Source organism: Anastrepha ludens, chromosome 4 (genome assembly GCF_028408465.1).
Source record: "Anastrepha ludens isolate Willacy chromosome 4, idAnaLude1.1, whole genome shotgun sequence".
Lineage (NCBI taxonomy): Eukaryota > Metazoa > Arthropoda > Insecta > Diptera > Tephritidae > Anastrepha > Anastrepha ludens.
In genome coordinates, this window is record NC_071500.1 from 114103068 (window position 1) to 114118986 (window position 15919).

Consider the following 15919-nt stretch of genomic DNA (forward strand, 5'->3'; position numbering starts at 1 on the left):
TTTCACCTTGGTGGCAATGGAAGTTATATAATGGTTAAATTCTGGTTCTTTGATCGACAACACTGCTACACAAACATTTTTTTAAGCCCTGGTATCTCGTTAAAAAGTGTTTTTTTAATTTTATTTATTTTTCGAAAGAAGAAGTTTTGAGATATAGCAAAAAATTGATTCGCTTGACTTGAGTATAATGCCGCATGAGCAGAGGCCGAAGGAAAAACTGTATTTTGTATAGGTACTTTGGAGAGCAGTGAGTATAGCGACGACTTTAAGTCACAACACATTTTGTATCCGTAAAAATTAAACTTTCTTCTTCTTCTTCTTTTTCATTGGGGCGATAACTGATTAAACGATTTTTGCCGAGTTTAACAAAGCTCGCCAGTTGTTTCTTTCTTATGCTAATCGGGGCCAGTTGGACGCATCTTTTCCAACTGATCTTTCCAACGCAGAGGGGGCCTTCCTCTTCCTCTACTACCACCAACTAGAACACTTTCAGAGCCGAAGTGTTTGCATCTATTCGGACGACATGACTCAGCCAATGAAGCCGCTCATTCTTCTATCACTTACGACGCTCGTCGTCGCCAACGTGCGAAGGCCCAAAAATCGTTCGCAGAATCTTTCTCTCGAACACACCAACGGATGCCTCAAGCATCTGCGCCATACAACAGGACAGGCATGATGAGAGCCTTGTAGAGTGTTAGTTTCGTTTGTCGAGAGGGGTCTTTACTACTCATCTGCCTACTAAGTCCAAAGTAGCACTTGTTAGCAAGAGAAATTCTCCGTTGAATTTTAAGTCTGACATTGTTATGGAACCATTCGCTTTGCTTCTTTATCCAGTTTGGAGAAGGCAGAACTCACATCGTCATACGCCTGAAATTGTGCGCTGTTATAAAAAATTGTGCTTGAGCGATTAAGTTCTGCGGTTCGCACGATCCCTTCCAGCATCAGGTTAAAGAAGTCACACGACAGCGAGTAACCCTGTCTGCAATCTCGTTTGGTACCAAATGGTACCAAGACTAGGCATAATGTTTACTCCTGTTTATGCCAGGGTATACTGGTACCCGGAAAGGAAAGAAAGGGGTATACTTAGAGAGTTGTGTATGAAATTATATTCGATGATATCATTAAATAAATAAAGATAGGAAAGCAAGAAGACTGCCTTGCGGTAAGGAAAGCCTTGCATGCTGACGGTTTGTTTACATTGTTTTTTTCATAAAATGTTAATATAATCCTTTAAGAATATGTCAAAAAATTTGTAGAACGCAAATTTAAGTATTTCTTATTTTATAGATCGTCAACCGTGACGAGTCTATTCTTTGTGTTCGAGCGCTGGGAGAGGTTTAGTTAGGTTGCCGACTGTTAAATTAAAAGCCGACCGATTCGTTTCACAGTTTATTAGCGACTAAATTCAAAAGTTCAAAAGTATATTCATATTTACATATAGGAAGTATTCTAAGCTCGAAAGTCGAAAATGTATAAGTGTTGCCATACTTTCTTGTGTAATTTTAACACTCCTCCTCAACACTTATATATTTACGCATTATTACTGGTACAATTGTATTTTAAATTGTAAACTTTTAAACCCATTTCTTCAGTGAACTTACAGTGGCTTATCTTTTTTAAATTTTTTGTTAATATATCAGCTATCATAGCACTACTTGGGCAATAACTTAATTCAATTTCTTGATTATTATAAACATCTCGTATATAATGAAACTTAATATCTATGTGCTTGCTTCGAGCATGATAAACGGGATTTTTTACTAAGCTCATCGCACTCATGTTATCTCCGTTGATCATTATCGAGCCACCCTTATCAGACATCTTCATTTCTGCCCACAATTTTCTTAAATAAACTGCTTCTTTTGCTGCCGCCGAAAGTGCCATATATTCGGCTTCTGTGCTGCTTAACGCCACTGTACTTTGTTTCTTAGACTCCCAGCTGAAAACGCTGCCGGCGAAGAAGAATGCATATCCTGTGTATGATTTACGGTCAGTTGCGTCACCACCCCAATCTGCATCCACATAACCCATCATCCACTCGCCTGTTTTTCTGTATCGTAGTTTCAAACTAACTGTCGCTTTGAGATACCTCAAGATGTGTTTTGCCGCTGCTAGATGTTCGGAATGTGGGTCGGAGTTTCTTTGCGCCAATTTGCATACAGAATGCAATATGTCTGGCCTCGTGTTCACGGCTATAAACATCAGTGAACCTATCAGTGATTGGTACTCGACTGCGTCGACTTTTCGACAATCTTCTTTGTTGCAATTTACTTGAAAGCCTGGTTCAATTGGTGTATGCACTGGACGACACTCATCCATGCCAAACTTGTTTAAAAGCTCCAAAATCTGCTGTTTTTGGCAAATTGATACCGCCCCAATTGGACTTTCTCGCTCGACTTCCATACCCAAAAATTTATTTATAGGACCCTTGTCAACTATCTGAAAAATACTAGAAATTTGTTGTTTTATCTGGTTTAACTCACCAAGATCTGAACACGCAATCATCAGATCATCTACGTAAACTGCAATTATGTTTAGTTCACGCCCTCGGTTTTTGGTGTACAAACATGGCTCGCTGCTGCATGGAGAAAATCCTATGCTTTTCAGTACCTCATTAAGTCTTGAGTTCCAAACTCTGCCTGACTGCTTTAGGCCATACAATGACTTTCTCAGCTTTAACACATAGCCGTTGTCTTGTTGAAACATCTCAGGTTGACTCATGTATATGTCCTCTTCGAGCTTCCCGTTCAGGTACGCCGTTGACACGTCAAGCTGATGCACGTATAACTCGTATTCTGCCGCTATAGCCAGCACCATTCTTATTGTAGCATATCTCACGACAGGTGAGAAAATTTCGTTGTAGTTAACGCCATATGTTTGGCTGCAACCTTTTGCCACCAATCTTGCTTTGTATCGCTCTATTTCACCATCAGCATTTGTTTTTACTGCAAACACCCACTTGCATCCGATTGCCTTCTGACCCTTCGGTAGCTTTACCTGCTCCCATGTCTCGTTGAGTACCAAGGCATTGTACTCCTCCTGCATGGCGCTCCACCAATCAGACGCCTGCCTGCTGTTCATCGCTTCTTTAACTGATAATGGTACTTTGCCGCTTAGACCACACACCAAATTCGCTGCATTTTGCTGTTTTCTTGGTCTGCCAGGTAAACCAGTTCTTATTATTCGTGGTCTACCACGCTGATTTTGCTGCTGTTCGGTACTCGTGCATATTTCTTCATCATCGGAACTGCTGCTCTCAACACGCTGATCCACTGTATCTATGGCATCTTCATAATCAGACTGCACTTCCGGTTCAGTAACACCTTGATTTGAATCAATTGAGAAACTTGTTATCTCCATAGGTGAAAACTCGTTGTTTTTATTTATACCCATCATAATGGATTCGTCGAACTTGACATCGCGTTTTATCACTACTTTTCGTTTTTGGGTATCAAAAAGCCGATATGCTTTCGAATCGATATCATAACCCACCATGATGTACTCGTTACCCTTTTGCCTGAACTTATTATGTTGCGTTTTCTCCAAGGCTATCGCAAGACAACCAAACACTTTAAGATGCTTTACCACAGGTTTTCTTCCCATCCACAATTCGTATGGGGTAACACCATCGAGCGCCTTTGATGGCGATCGATTTCGAATATACGCGGCACAGTTTATAGCTTCAGCCCAATAGCCCTCACTTAGCCCTGAATGTACCAACATACACCGCGCCATTTCTACAAGCGTTCTGTTAGCGCGTTCGGCTACACCATTCTGCTGTGGTGTATATGGTACTGTTAGCTGATGCTTTATTCCACACTCTTCCAAAAAACTTTTAAAATCTTTATTGACATATTCACGACCATTATCCGTGCGTAATGTCTTTATTTTGTTACCCGTTTGTAACTCGACCATTGCTTTAAACAATTTAAATTTTTGAAATACTTGGTCTTTGGATCGCAAAAAATAAACAAAAATTGATTTTGACTTGTCATCGATAAATGTTAGAAAATATCGCGAACCACCGTGTGATTGCGTATTAAATGGACCACATACATCCGAATGTATTAAGTCTAAAATATTTTTGGCACAATTTTCTGAAGCAGCGAAAGGTTGAGAACATATCTTGCTCTTCATACATGTTACACAAACGATATCATTATAATTTAATATTGGATCTATTCCACTCACAAGGTTTTTATTTGAAAGTTCACTTAGGCTCTGAAAATTAATATGCCCAAATCTGTTATGCCAATTTATTGTGTTTTGAGCTCGCGATAAATTACACCACTGTACATCTTCTTTTATTACATATAAATTGTTTTCTTTAAAAGCTTTAAAAACAATAGATTTATCCACCTTGTCTTTCACTACTACACAACCATTATCAAATGTTGTCAAAAAACCTTTTTCATCAATTTTCGGAATTGAAATAAAATTCATATGCAAATCTGGTACGTACAAGCAGTCCGTTAATTTAAAATTCATTTTGGTTGATCTAATCACAACGTCGCCAATACCTTTCGCTTCTACGTAATATTTTCCCGCTAACTCAATTTTTTCACTATGCGTTTTTATTCTGACGAATAAGCTTTTGTCAATACACATATGCGACGTCGCGCCACTGTCAACGCACCATACACAAGAACTGCGCTGCTGCCCTTCTCCTACTGCAAAAACTGCCAACGACTTCTGCTTTCCTTTTTCTTCTTTACACTGTGCTGCATAGTGCCCTTTCTTTCCGCAGTTAAAGCACTTGAAGTTTCGCTTTCCCCTATTTTTACCGCTGTCGTTTGCTACACTTGTTCTTTCCCCTTCTATACCGTTACTGTATGATTTGCTCTTTTCGTATTTTTTATACGAATTCTCGCGTACCGCGCATGCTTGTGCATTTTCGATACCGTTATGGTCAGCGTTGGTACAGTTGTCTTTACGACGCTCGCCTTCTTCCGTTATTTTAATCTTCAATGCATCCAATTTTGGTAGGCTATCTCTTGCTTCTAATGCCACGATAAGATTTTCGTAGCTTCCAGGTAAGCTCGCCAGCAGCATGATCACCAATAGCTCCTCCTGAAGTTCAATGGCCACTTCTGCCAACTCGTCTACAATTTTAGAAAAATTGTTCATGTGCTCACGGACATCATCGCCCTCTTTCATACGAAGACCCAACAGCCTTTTAAGCAATGAGACTTTTCTCACTGGACCACTAGTTTTGTGTAAATCTTTGAGCACTTTCCACACTTGCGAAGCCGTAGTACACTTTTTTATGTGATTCAGGCCCGTTGCCTTTACACATAGCACTATGGTTGCGATTGCTTTATTATTTTTCACTAACCATTCTGTCGTTTTTTCGGCTGTATCTTCCAGCTCACCCGACACTACCGGCCACAAATCTTGATGTACGAGCACACTGCGCATTTGTAGACACCAAGTGTCATAATTGCTCGCGTCCAACTTCTCAATATTAAAGTTCATTTTTTTTTCGAATTACTGCCCAGCCAAGCGCTGGCCTGGGCCCATAACCTGTTAAATTAAAAGCCGACCGATTCGTTTCACAGTTTATTAGCGACTAAATTCAAAAGTTCAAAAGTATATTCATATTTACATATAGGAAGTATTCTAAGCTCGAAAGTCGAAAATGTATAAGTGTTGCCATACTTTCTTGTGTAATTTTAACACCGACTTTAGACGCGTTTTTCTCAAAACTATTGTATATTTTTCGAGTTGACGTACACGATAACTCGGAAAGTTATTGACCGATCTCCCTGAAATTTTGCACACACCTTTTCGATGATATGATTTTCGAAGCAAAAGTAGTAGGAAAATTCGCCCCAAAATTCACTTTTTTTTTAAGCATTTTATTCCGCGAATTTTTTTTTTAATTCATATAGAAATTATGACATTAATAAACAAAAAAAAAAAAAAAATTTGGTTTCTTGTATTCAGGTCACTGACGCCGATGCTACAATGCCCGCCGATTGAGAAGCCTCGCTACGACCTTCCTGGAAGAATTGAGTGTACATCCGCCATTTTAAATGATTAAAATTAAAAAAAAAAATTTATATTATTTCAATGTATAAATAAACTGTATGCCAATTTGAAAAAATTACATTGACTTCTTCATTTTAAATAATTTTAATGAAAATCAGGGAAAATATGGCCGTTTACAGGTATCTGTCCCCTTAAAAAGGGGCAGCCAAATGTCTGATTCTTAGCCGCACTAAAGCCGCACTGTTTAGCATTGGATGCTGAAATAATGCCATCTTATCATCCTCCATGCAGCTACTGACTAAGGGCCCGAAATTATTTCGAGTGTGATAGCTTTGACTTCCATCGAAGAGTGCCGGTTGTTATTGTACAACAACAATTCCAAGATAATTACAATAGTTGATAATTATTCGGCATGAAAAGTAAAAATTTGCACGAATATTTAAACTAAAAACCAAATCCAATCTGTCAGCTTAATGATAAGCAAATCATGAATAATTAATCCTGTGAGCATAAAGAACGCGAACCCACAGGTGAAGGTTATAAATGGGTTTGGTTTAATATTGACACAGTTGGCAAAATACGTAGTTAATGTTTCTGCTTTCACTGTACGCTACAGTGAAGTCTGATTTACAGATGACATAACAGAAATGTAAATTAGCATTTTATGTAGGCTTAAAAATTATTATGTTTAGTCTGCGTTGTTTATTATTTTTTAGTTTAGTCTTTTGCAAAGTCATTGTTAAAAAAACGTCGACAATTATAATCATAAATTGCTCATGGGGCGCTTAATGGGTATTAAAGGTTCTGCATGCTCGCATATATCTATACATATTTACATACATACATATACGTATGTATACATATAAATAATTAAAACAAGTAGGCTGAGTGATATTTAGGCTTATATCCGTGATTTTCGTTTTTGTTTTAGGTGATTTCTTTGTAGCCCATTTGGATCAAATTACTTCGTTATCATCAAGTGCCGGCAATAACAATGGCTTGTTTTGAGTATCCAAAATGACTACACGTGATCGTTTCATTATTGAGGACTCAACTTGGAGAATACCAACCGCGTATTTATGTTTTCGAAAAATGCTTATAATGCTGGTGTCGACTTTCGAAATTAATGTAATATAATAACACAAGACTTCTGTCTTGGATTGAGCAAAAAATTAAATTTTTGTGTCATGATATCGCAATTTTGCTGGTGAACAAGGGGTAATGAGAACTAAAGGCACGATATATATGCGAAGTTATGTAATAAATAAACTTAGCATAAGCATGTAAAAAAATGAAGTGCGATTTTTATTTTCATTTGAATGTGAAGAAAATACCAAGGTTTAAGAAAAAATACGGAAGCATTTATGGCTAGAATTATGATAAAAAACTGTTTACTGGGTAAGAATGAAACAATTAAATGCATAAAAAATTTAAAATAAGAGTAGGCGTGGACTTTTCGCGGAATAAGGATTTTTTGCTGGAAGACTTCACGCGAGTATTTTACCTAATAAGCTACATTTACATATTTGGCGTGGGCTATGGACAATTTTTTCGGAGATAGAAAATAAAAAATAAATAAACATAACTAAAATAAGTGTTGAAAACACTCAGTTGGCGCAGGATTGCTGCTGTTTGAATTTCAATATCGGCATTATTCTCATTTTAAACATCTGTGAATGCATTGAATTGTTAATAATCTCAGAGGGGCTTGAAACAATTCTCTTAGTTATTTAGGCAGGCTGCTCGAGTGACTGAACTGGACCTAAATCTAAATCTTTTCATTAGCCTAGATCAGACAGTCATTGGAAGGAGATGGTTGGGGTCTGCGTAGCCCTTACTTGTACTATCTATAAGTCATCTATAAATTTTGTTAATATATTTTAGTTTTTTGCTTACTGGCTTGTAAGATTTCAGATTTAGCAATTTTAGCGGTGGCTTAAAGAATTATTCATGGGACTTCGCTTAACCCCTTTCCATTTCTTACCAAAATTTTCTTCTTCTTGTTACGCGATTTTGGTCGAGTCTAACAAAGCGCGTTAGTCATTTCTTTTTCGTGCTAACCGATGCCAGTAGCACACACCGCCTGATCTTTCCAATGCAGATGAGGTCTTCCTCTTCCTCTGCTGCCACCAGCTGGTACCGCATCGAATAATTTTAGAGCCGGGCCGTTTGTATCCATTCGGATGACATGACCCAGCGAACGGAGCCGCTGTATCTATATTCGCCGCACTATATTCATGTCATCGTAAAGTTCATACAACTCATTGTTCTATCGCTTACGATATTCGCCGCCGCTAACATGCAAAGGTCCAAAAACCTTCCGCAGAATCTTTCTCTCAAACACTCCAAGAGACGCCTCATCGGATGTTGTTATTGTTTAAGCTTCGCCATACGTTAAGACGGGTATGATGAGAGCCTTATAAGGTATTGTTTTGTTCGTCGAGATAGGACTTTATTACTCAATGCCTACTTAGTAGAAAGTGCCAACAAGTAAGAGAGATTCTACATTGGATCTCAAGGTCCTATTATGATAGATTTAGTTGTGATAGATTTTTGGCATATACATGTGTTCATTAGGGTGCACAACTCTGCATATAAAAAAGGTGGTACTTTTTCCATCGCAACTATAAAATTTGCTATATTTTAAGACTTCCGTCAAAATATTTCGAGAAAATATTAAGATTTACGTAAGCTGGAATAGCTTGAAATCGAGTTTTTCATATCTCAGATAATAGAAGGCTTAAAGTTGCTTAAGAATTTTATCAACAAAATCAGAATATCGATTTTTTCCTAGAAAAGAGAAGGTTGCAAAAATAAATTTGGAATGATACCTGATGCTTTCCATTTCAATTCAACCGGGCTATTCGGGTCATGTTCTTCGATTTCGATGTAACTGAAATATGTTGCTCTCTGGTCAAAATAATGAGATACGTATTTTTTTGTTCGCCCGAAAAAAAATTTTTTCAAGAGTTATCGGCAATTTTGTTTTTCGGCTCAAACTCGATTTTTTTTAATTATATAAATTTTTTTTTTAATGCTCATAACTTAGTCAAAAATCAACCAATTTTAATAATTTTGGGTTCAAAATGATCGTAATTACTTACACGAGCGACTTCATGTAGAAACAGTTGCGAAAAAGTAGTTGAAAATTTTTTATTTTGCAAAAAACAAAAAGTGCGAAACAGGTTTTTTACTCAAAAAATGCATTACTCAAAAACAACTCATTTTAGCTACTGGGCATTCAGCTTAATTGAAGTTTGAGGTGTCCTCTTGATTTGGAAAAAGTTATAAAAAAAAAAATTACACTTTTTGAAATATTGAATTTCGAAAAAATTTCAATTTTTTTTCTTTTTTGCTAAATAAAAAATTTTCAACTACTTTTTTGCAATTGTTTCTACATGAAGTCGCTCGTGTAAGTAATTACGATCATTTTGAACCCAGAATTATTAAAATCGGTTGATTTTTGACTAAGTTATGGGCATTTAAAAAAAATGTTTTCTTATATAATTAAAAAAAAAATCGAGTTTGAGCCGAAAAACAAAATTGCCGATAACTCTTGAAAAAAATTTTTTTCGGGCAAACAAAAAAATACGTATCTCATTATTTTGACCAGAGACAAACATATTTAAGTAACATCGAAATCGAAGAACATGACCCGAATAGCCCGGTTGAATTGAAATGGAAAGCATCACCTCAGATGTCTGAATCGGTCAAGATTTGGCTGAGTTTTTCAAGATTTTCTATCTTCCACAAGAAATCAGAAATAGAATCCAACAAAAATCTCATTATTTCTTTTCTGCTGATATATTGTTAAACATTTGCTTGCAGATCTTTTAAAAATAAACTTTTTTATTACTTGAGCTTATTTCGAGGGTGTTTGTACTAAACTAGTTTTATTTATAAAAACTCGCCTTTTCGAGGTATTTTAAAAACTATAAGCCACACCCGAATTTTCATATTCTGCCGAAATATTTCGGCGAAGTGTCAAAATATTATTATTTGCTTAAGCGCCGATTATGAAGCGAATTGAGCCAAAGCCGCAAGCTACTTTCTTCTATAGTTGGCTGCTTGTTTAGTTTGCGTCCAAGTGAGATTGTTGCTGGAAAATTCCCCGTTAAGGTTGCCTCGCTAGAAGCCTTTGGGTCGTCTTCTGCGTCTGTAACTTTGAAGGCATCACTCTACATAAGGTCATCGCTGGTATTTCTTGCGCATTAAATGCATACAATAAATTTTAAAATTCTAATGGAAAAACAGCAAATTTGTCTTCGTGAGGCACCCTAATATGTATATATATATACGTTAATGTATTGCTCTATGTAAATTTAATTACAGTTTTGATTCCCGCTTATATTGAAACAAGTTGCAAAACGGCCCGAATCATGTCGAAATATTTTTGTAAGGAAATTGTTTTTTTTTATTCAGGGATTAAAATAGTTTGTGGTAGTGTGTTTGGTAAACAAATAAAATAATAAAATATTGTTGTTGGCCAATACTGTATCACTAAGTGACTAACCTTTATAGAAAATTAGATGAATTGGAAAAACCTTAACTTCAATTGCGAAGTCGAATAAATAAGCAAAAAAAAAAAACGCATAACCTTGAAAATATGGATTCTTGTCACCCAAATCACCTTCTTTTATTATATGTATGTTTACATACATACACAATTGATTTACCACACGTTCAGTGTGTTGTGTCTTATCGCAGACGGTATTTTTTGTCCTTTGAAGGTGATATAACTCGTGCCTTCTAATCTTATCGCAGAAGTAATCTAAATATTAAAAAAAAATCTTACAAAAACATGAGTTTGCTGAAAAGTTGCGATTAAGATTTTTTGCTTGTCATTATCAACAATGAAAGGCAATAATTAAGTTTCAAATACCACACAGCTATTTTATTGCCAGTAAGCGATATGATTTGCCCCACTGTGCCATAGGTTATCTAACAATGTAAATTCAGCTTGATTGGCTGTTAACTGCACCGACGCATATTTCTAGACAAAAGAACAGGAATTCTGACGCTTGCCAAATAAATATTGCGCATTGAGCGATCAACTCTTGTCGATTCATATTTGGAAGAGAGGCGCAAGTAAGCGCATTTAATGGTTTTGTCTTTAAAAACTTAGAAATCTGATATTAACGTCTTGCAAAACTTAGTCAAAATTAGAAGTGCTGAAATCATTTATCGAATTACATAAATACTTATTTATACAATACTATTCTAAATGTTTTGCTTTTTCGTTTTGCAAATTCCACAACAGAAATGCCTGCGTATGTAAATATGTATATGTATATGTGTGTGTGTAAGTCATTCATTCAATTATTGTGTGGTGCAATAAACTTGTGGTTTTCTATTTTTCCATAATCGCAGTTTTCCACGTACTTACAGACATACAAACATATGCACAGTCAAGCACAGATACATACGTATTTGTGTAATCCATACTACACGTGGTTTTCATTTGCTTTTTCTTTCATTTTTTTTAGTTTTTCACGTCAGGTGTAAGTTTGTACATATTTATTTGTGCATGTGTATGTATGTATGTATGTAGATGCAGATACCCACATACATTTGTAGATATTCATATGTTTGTTAAAGTTAAGTCGCTGGTCTCATGCGCCGGTTACTGAGATTGCGCTCGATCGGCGTAACAATTGCGTGGCATAGGCAATTTCGCTAATAAATATTAATTTTTTATGAGATTTGTTTACATAATTTGCGCACTGAGCGCATCCGTTTAGGCGCTTAAAAACAACACTGGAAGTTAGAAATGATTTTTTAAACATTTTATTAGAATGAGATAACTAACTTGGTTCACTTCTGCTTCGTTGAATGTCTCATCACTATGTATTACATGCATACCCACCTATGATTTGTTATGTGAAAAACATCGCCTAATAGTTAAACAAAGTTGATAAAGATTTTTCGGAAGGTACAGCGGTACTACGGCCGAAAAATTGTTTGTTGTTTATGGACCCAACACAGTATCGAAAGCAACTTAAAAGCGGAAGTTCCAACGACTCCGTGCTGATCGAACAAATGTCGAAAATGTTGATGAAATCACAGAAATCGCTGGTTATCAGAAATGAGTTGGTTAGTTAGAAGACTCTTTCAAAGCATTTGCTTAGGGATAATTTCAACTCAATTAATAGCTTGGCCCAAATAAAGCTTAATCTTGCGCACCTTTCACCTATTGCCGTTTGTTTATCAGACAGTGAAAGTTGTACCCCCAAAACTAGCAAAAAAAAAAATTGATGATCCTAAACTCATTCCAAAAAAGGATTTCAGAATTGGCTTAATGGGCACGCATTTAATTTTGCGTTTCAAGGGAGAAGTTTTCATCAGTTGTGGGTCACTTGAATACGCGTGGTGGAAATACTTTTGAATTTTTATGCTGCAGACAGACAAGAATTAGTTTGCATTAACTTAGCCAATATCTGGGCATGTGCGTTTGGCTGAGCGTCTCTTATAAACTAAGTATATTGGAAATATCGCCAGATTATTATTTATTATTTTTTGCCTTTAACTCCTATTGGAGCCTAGAGCATCGCAAGAAGCCGGCCTCGTAAGCTCAGCCGTGAATAACGCTGCTGTCATCGCAGGCATCCGAGTGTTTCCATCACCCTCGACGAGACAATAAAGCACACTATAGGACATAAGCAGACGTTTTCGTGCAAAATATTCAAATATGTTCCCTTACAACGGGTCAACTAATGGCTCACCGTCAAGTGTCTTTCCAAGCTACACTAAACTAATGCAAATATAAATTTTGCTATTCATTGCATAAAAATACTGTAAATGAGTAAAAGACAAAAAATTATTCATTATTTTTTTTTTTAAATACTCAATTTAATATAATTTTTTCGAATGAAATGGAAAGTCAATCTTAACAGCATAAAACTATTACACTCCCTGCTAGGGATCTACGACAGAAGCTGAAAATTTAAAGGGCGCGTGGCGTCACTAAAATACAAGGCACAAAATCATTAGCATAATTTTTCCTTTCAAGCCAACGCGCTTTGCCAAACCTCACTGCCAAAACTCTATGAGTTTTTGTTCGATGTAGGATTGCAATCAGTTCACAACTGTCTTGATAAAAGACAATTAACGTGTCGTATATTAGCCCTGGCAGACTCTTCTTACGATTTGGAGAGTGTCATTTTGAGTTTTGTCTACAAATGGAGGATCTTAAATAAAATGTTTACTACGAAGAGTTATTTAGTAGATTTCATTAGATGCCGGAACACCGTGACATTCTTGGTAATGAAATGAGCGATGAGCTGGCGCTGCACTAAATATATGAGAGACAGATGGGGTTCTTGTGTGCCTGAGCATCATACACGCTTGGATTTCTCTTTAGTTGGGTAGGTTTGCCCAATTACTGGAGTAAGGACGTAAAATCCTTCACAATCTGCTGAAGTTTGAGAATCTGCGGATGAAGGAACTAAGGGGAAAATATATACATATATGTCATGCGCATGGAGGATTATATATCATGATTTTATGGTATACAGACTAACAATAGTTAACTTAAGGGAACGGGCACTGGGCTCTGACTCAAGCAGACTATGATCTCCTTTCCTACCTGTAACTCACCAAGGGCGAGCAAAACGATAGAGCAAATGTATTTATTTGCTCCGCATTGTGTGGAATAAAATTTTTGAGCGAAAACATCACTTGGATAGTCTAACAGAGCTGTAAATGTCTAACAGAGCAATGTAATTTTGCTCAATTTTCTTGGCTAAGCTTAAAGGAAATAGAGAAATTTGAACTCGCGCCACTTCCATTAATCTTCTCTCTCTTTTTTATTTTCAGGTTCAATTGCGAGTTGTGATCTTGAGCTAGAACTCCATGTCCCGCGTTCTAGGCGCTCTGGTTTTCAGTACTTTACAGCTAAATAAAAGAGCATCGTGGATGTTTTGTGTGTTGTTAGGGTGTGTGAAGTAGACTGTTGAGATTCGAAGATGTGTTCTATCGATAAAAGGTTTCACACCCGACTTAGGTACCGAACGTTCTAGTTTATACAGAATCTTAAGCGGAGGCCTAAGGGATGAAAAATTTGTCGGCTTATAGGAGGTGTCTGCTTATGATTGTGGCATGTACTGAAAAAAGTGTCCGCCTATGGGCGGTGTCCGCTTAAGAAAGTATACTGTATTTACTTTTCCCATTTATCACTACACAATTTATCGCTCTTTCTAAACGAAAAAAACGTCTCTAAATATTAATACTTCAACCCCTCCTGGGCCATTGAAAGGCTCACAGCAGAGTAATAGAATGATGTGTCCAGCTGAGAAGCCTTCTTAAAAGCTCCTTTCGATGTTTAAAAAATAGAAGCGGGAGGGCCAAGGAGAGAAATTTATTACTTCAAATTTTGAGATTACTGTGGTGTTTGCGTAAATTTATTGGTTACACGATTAGTTGTTTTATTTATTTTATAAACACAAACGCTAAATGTTGAATGTCGAAAGTCGGTAGTTAATCTTCGCTTTTGTTGAGATACAAAAGTGGTTCAAGTGATTCACTTTTTTGTGGGCAGAAATGCTGTGCAAGGAGAACTTGGAATTTTCCTTGCCGGTGAAGAATACTTTCACTATATTTTAGAATAAAATTTATTTACCATTTATATTTGGCACATACACATGCACATTTTCATTTACCTTGTTTCCTATTTGACAGTAAGATAATTCTTTTATAATTATGTTTGTAACACCATTAAAATTCGTGCCAACTCCAAATTTGTGCAGCCAATGTCAACAAAAACCAAGTTGAATTTTTAATTCTTCTCAATGGATCTTGGACCCTTATCACTTTTGCTTCTAACAGGCATTAACACATTTTTAATTCATTATAATAAATTTTTTAAAACATGATTGTAAGCATTTTCCATTGCACACTTCCTTTGGTTGATTTAACCCCGATTGTTTCAAATTTAGTTTTTATCACTTTCTTCCTCAAACGCCCACGACTTTCGTTGGAGTTATTGTTGGTTTGCTTTTCTCTCAGCTCATGTTTTATGCACTTGCAACTTCTATTTTTCATCACTGATATCCGTATCAGCTGTTTTCATTGCTTTATTTATTTATTATTGAATACAATATTTTTTGCTTCCGTCCGTCCGGTCGTTCTTATAGCATCGACACTGGTTCGCTTGCTTGCCGCCTGCAAACCTTTAAATGCGCGCGTTTCCCAAAGACTGCAGCTCTCCGGTGTATTGCTGCCTACTTTTGTGGCGGCGCCGACGACGAAACCTGCGATCTGTACCGATCTGTGCCGATCAGATCCGATCGTTGGCGCGGTGCATGCTCGTCACCAATCCTCAAAAAGAAGCAGCAAATAAAAAACGACGAATGCTCATTCGTGCGCACAGCTGTTTGAATCCGTTTGCTCAGTGGAGCAGTAGAGCTCCCCAAAAAACATATAAACAAACAAGAAAGTAAGTTGCTTGCAAAGACGTTGGCGGCCAGCAGGGCAACTGATGGAGTTTAAGCGTGCGTGTGTGTGTGGGTAGTGATTATTTGCGTGTTGCTGCATTTGCCGGCTTTTACAAACAATGGAGCAGAATTGAGATGATCGCGAGAGCGCAAGAAAATGAGGTAATACACAACGCCTGAGCGAGACACTGTTGAAAAAGCTCATTGAAAGCAAATTGTTATCGCTAAAATCTGCTGCGTGAATTCAAGCTGCAGCGCATGGAGTGCAAAGTGACTAGCGAATGTGCTTGTTGTTGTATGGTGATTATGTTGCTGCTTGTTTACCTTTGAAGCCGGGCAAGTGATAAGAAGAATGCGTATGCGAAAAGGTAAACACAACTGTGAGAATTTGAAAGAAAGTGCGAAAGTTTATTGCACATACATATACATGCTTGGAGAATTTTTGATTTTTGTATTGAATTTTTAAAAATTGTATATTATATTTTGACGAAAGGTGT

General features: G+C 36.8%; 1 protein-coding gene across 1 annotated transcript in view; it reads right to left on the bottom strand.

Annotated features, from left to right (window-relative positions):
* Window positions 1-15167, bottom strand: part of LOC128860666 (ecdysone 20-monooxygenase) — a 33312-nt gene extending 18145 nt beyond the window's left edge. The window contains exon 1 of the mRNA XM_054098322.1: window positions 14649-15167. The gene's annotated coding sequence lies outside the window, so the exon portion shown is untranslated. The remainder of the gene's footprint in view (window positions 1-14648) is intronic.
* Window positions 15168-15919: the final 752 nt, after the last annotated feature.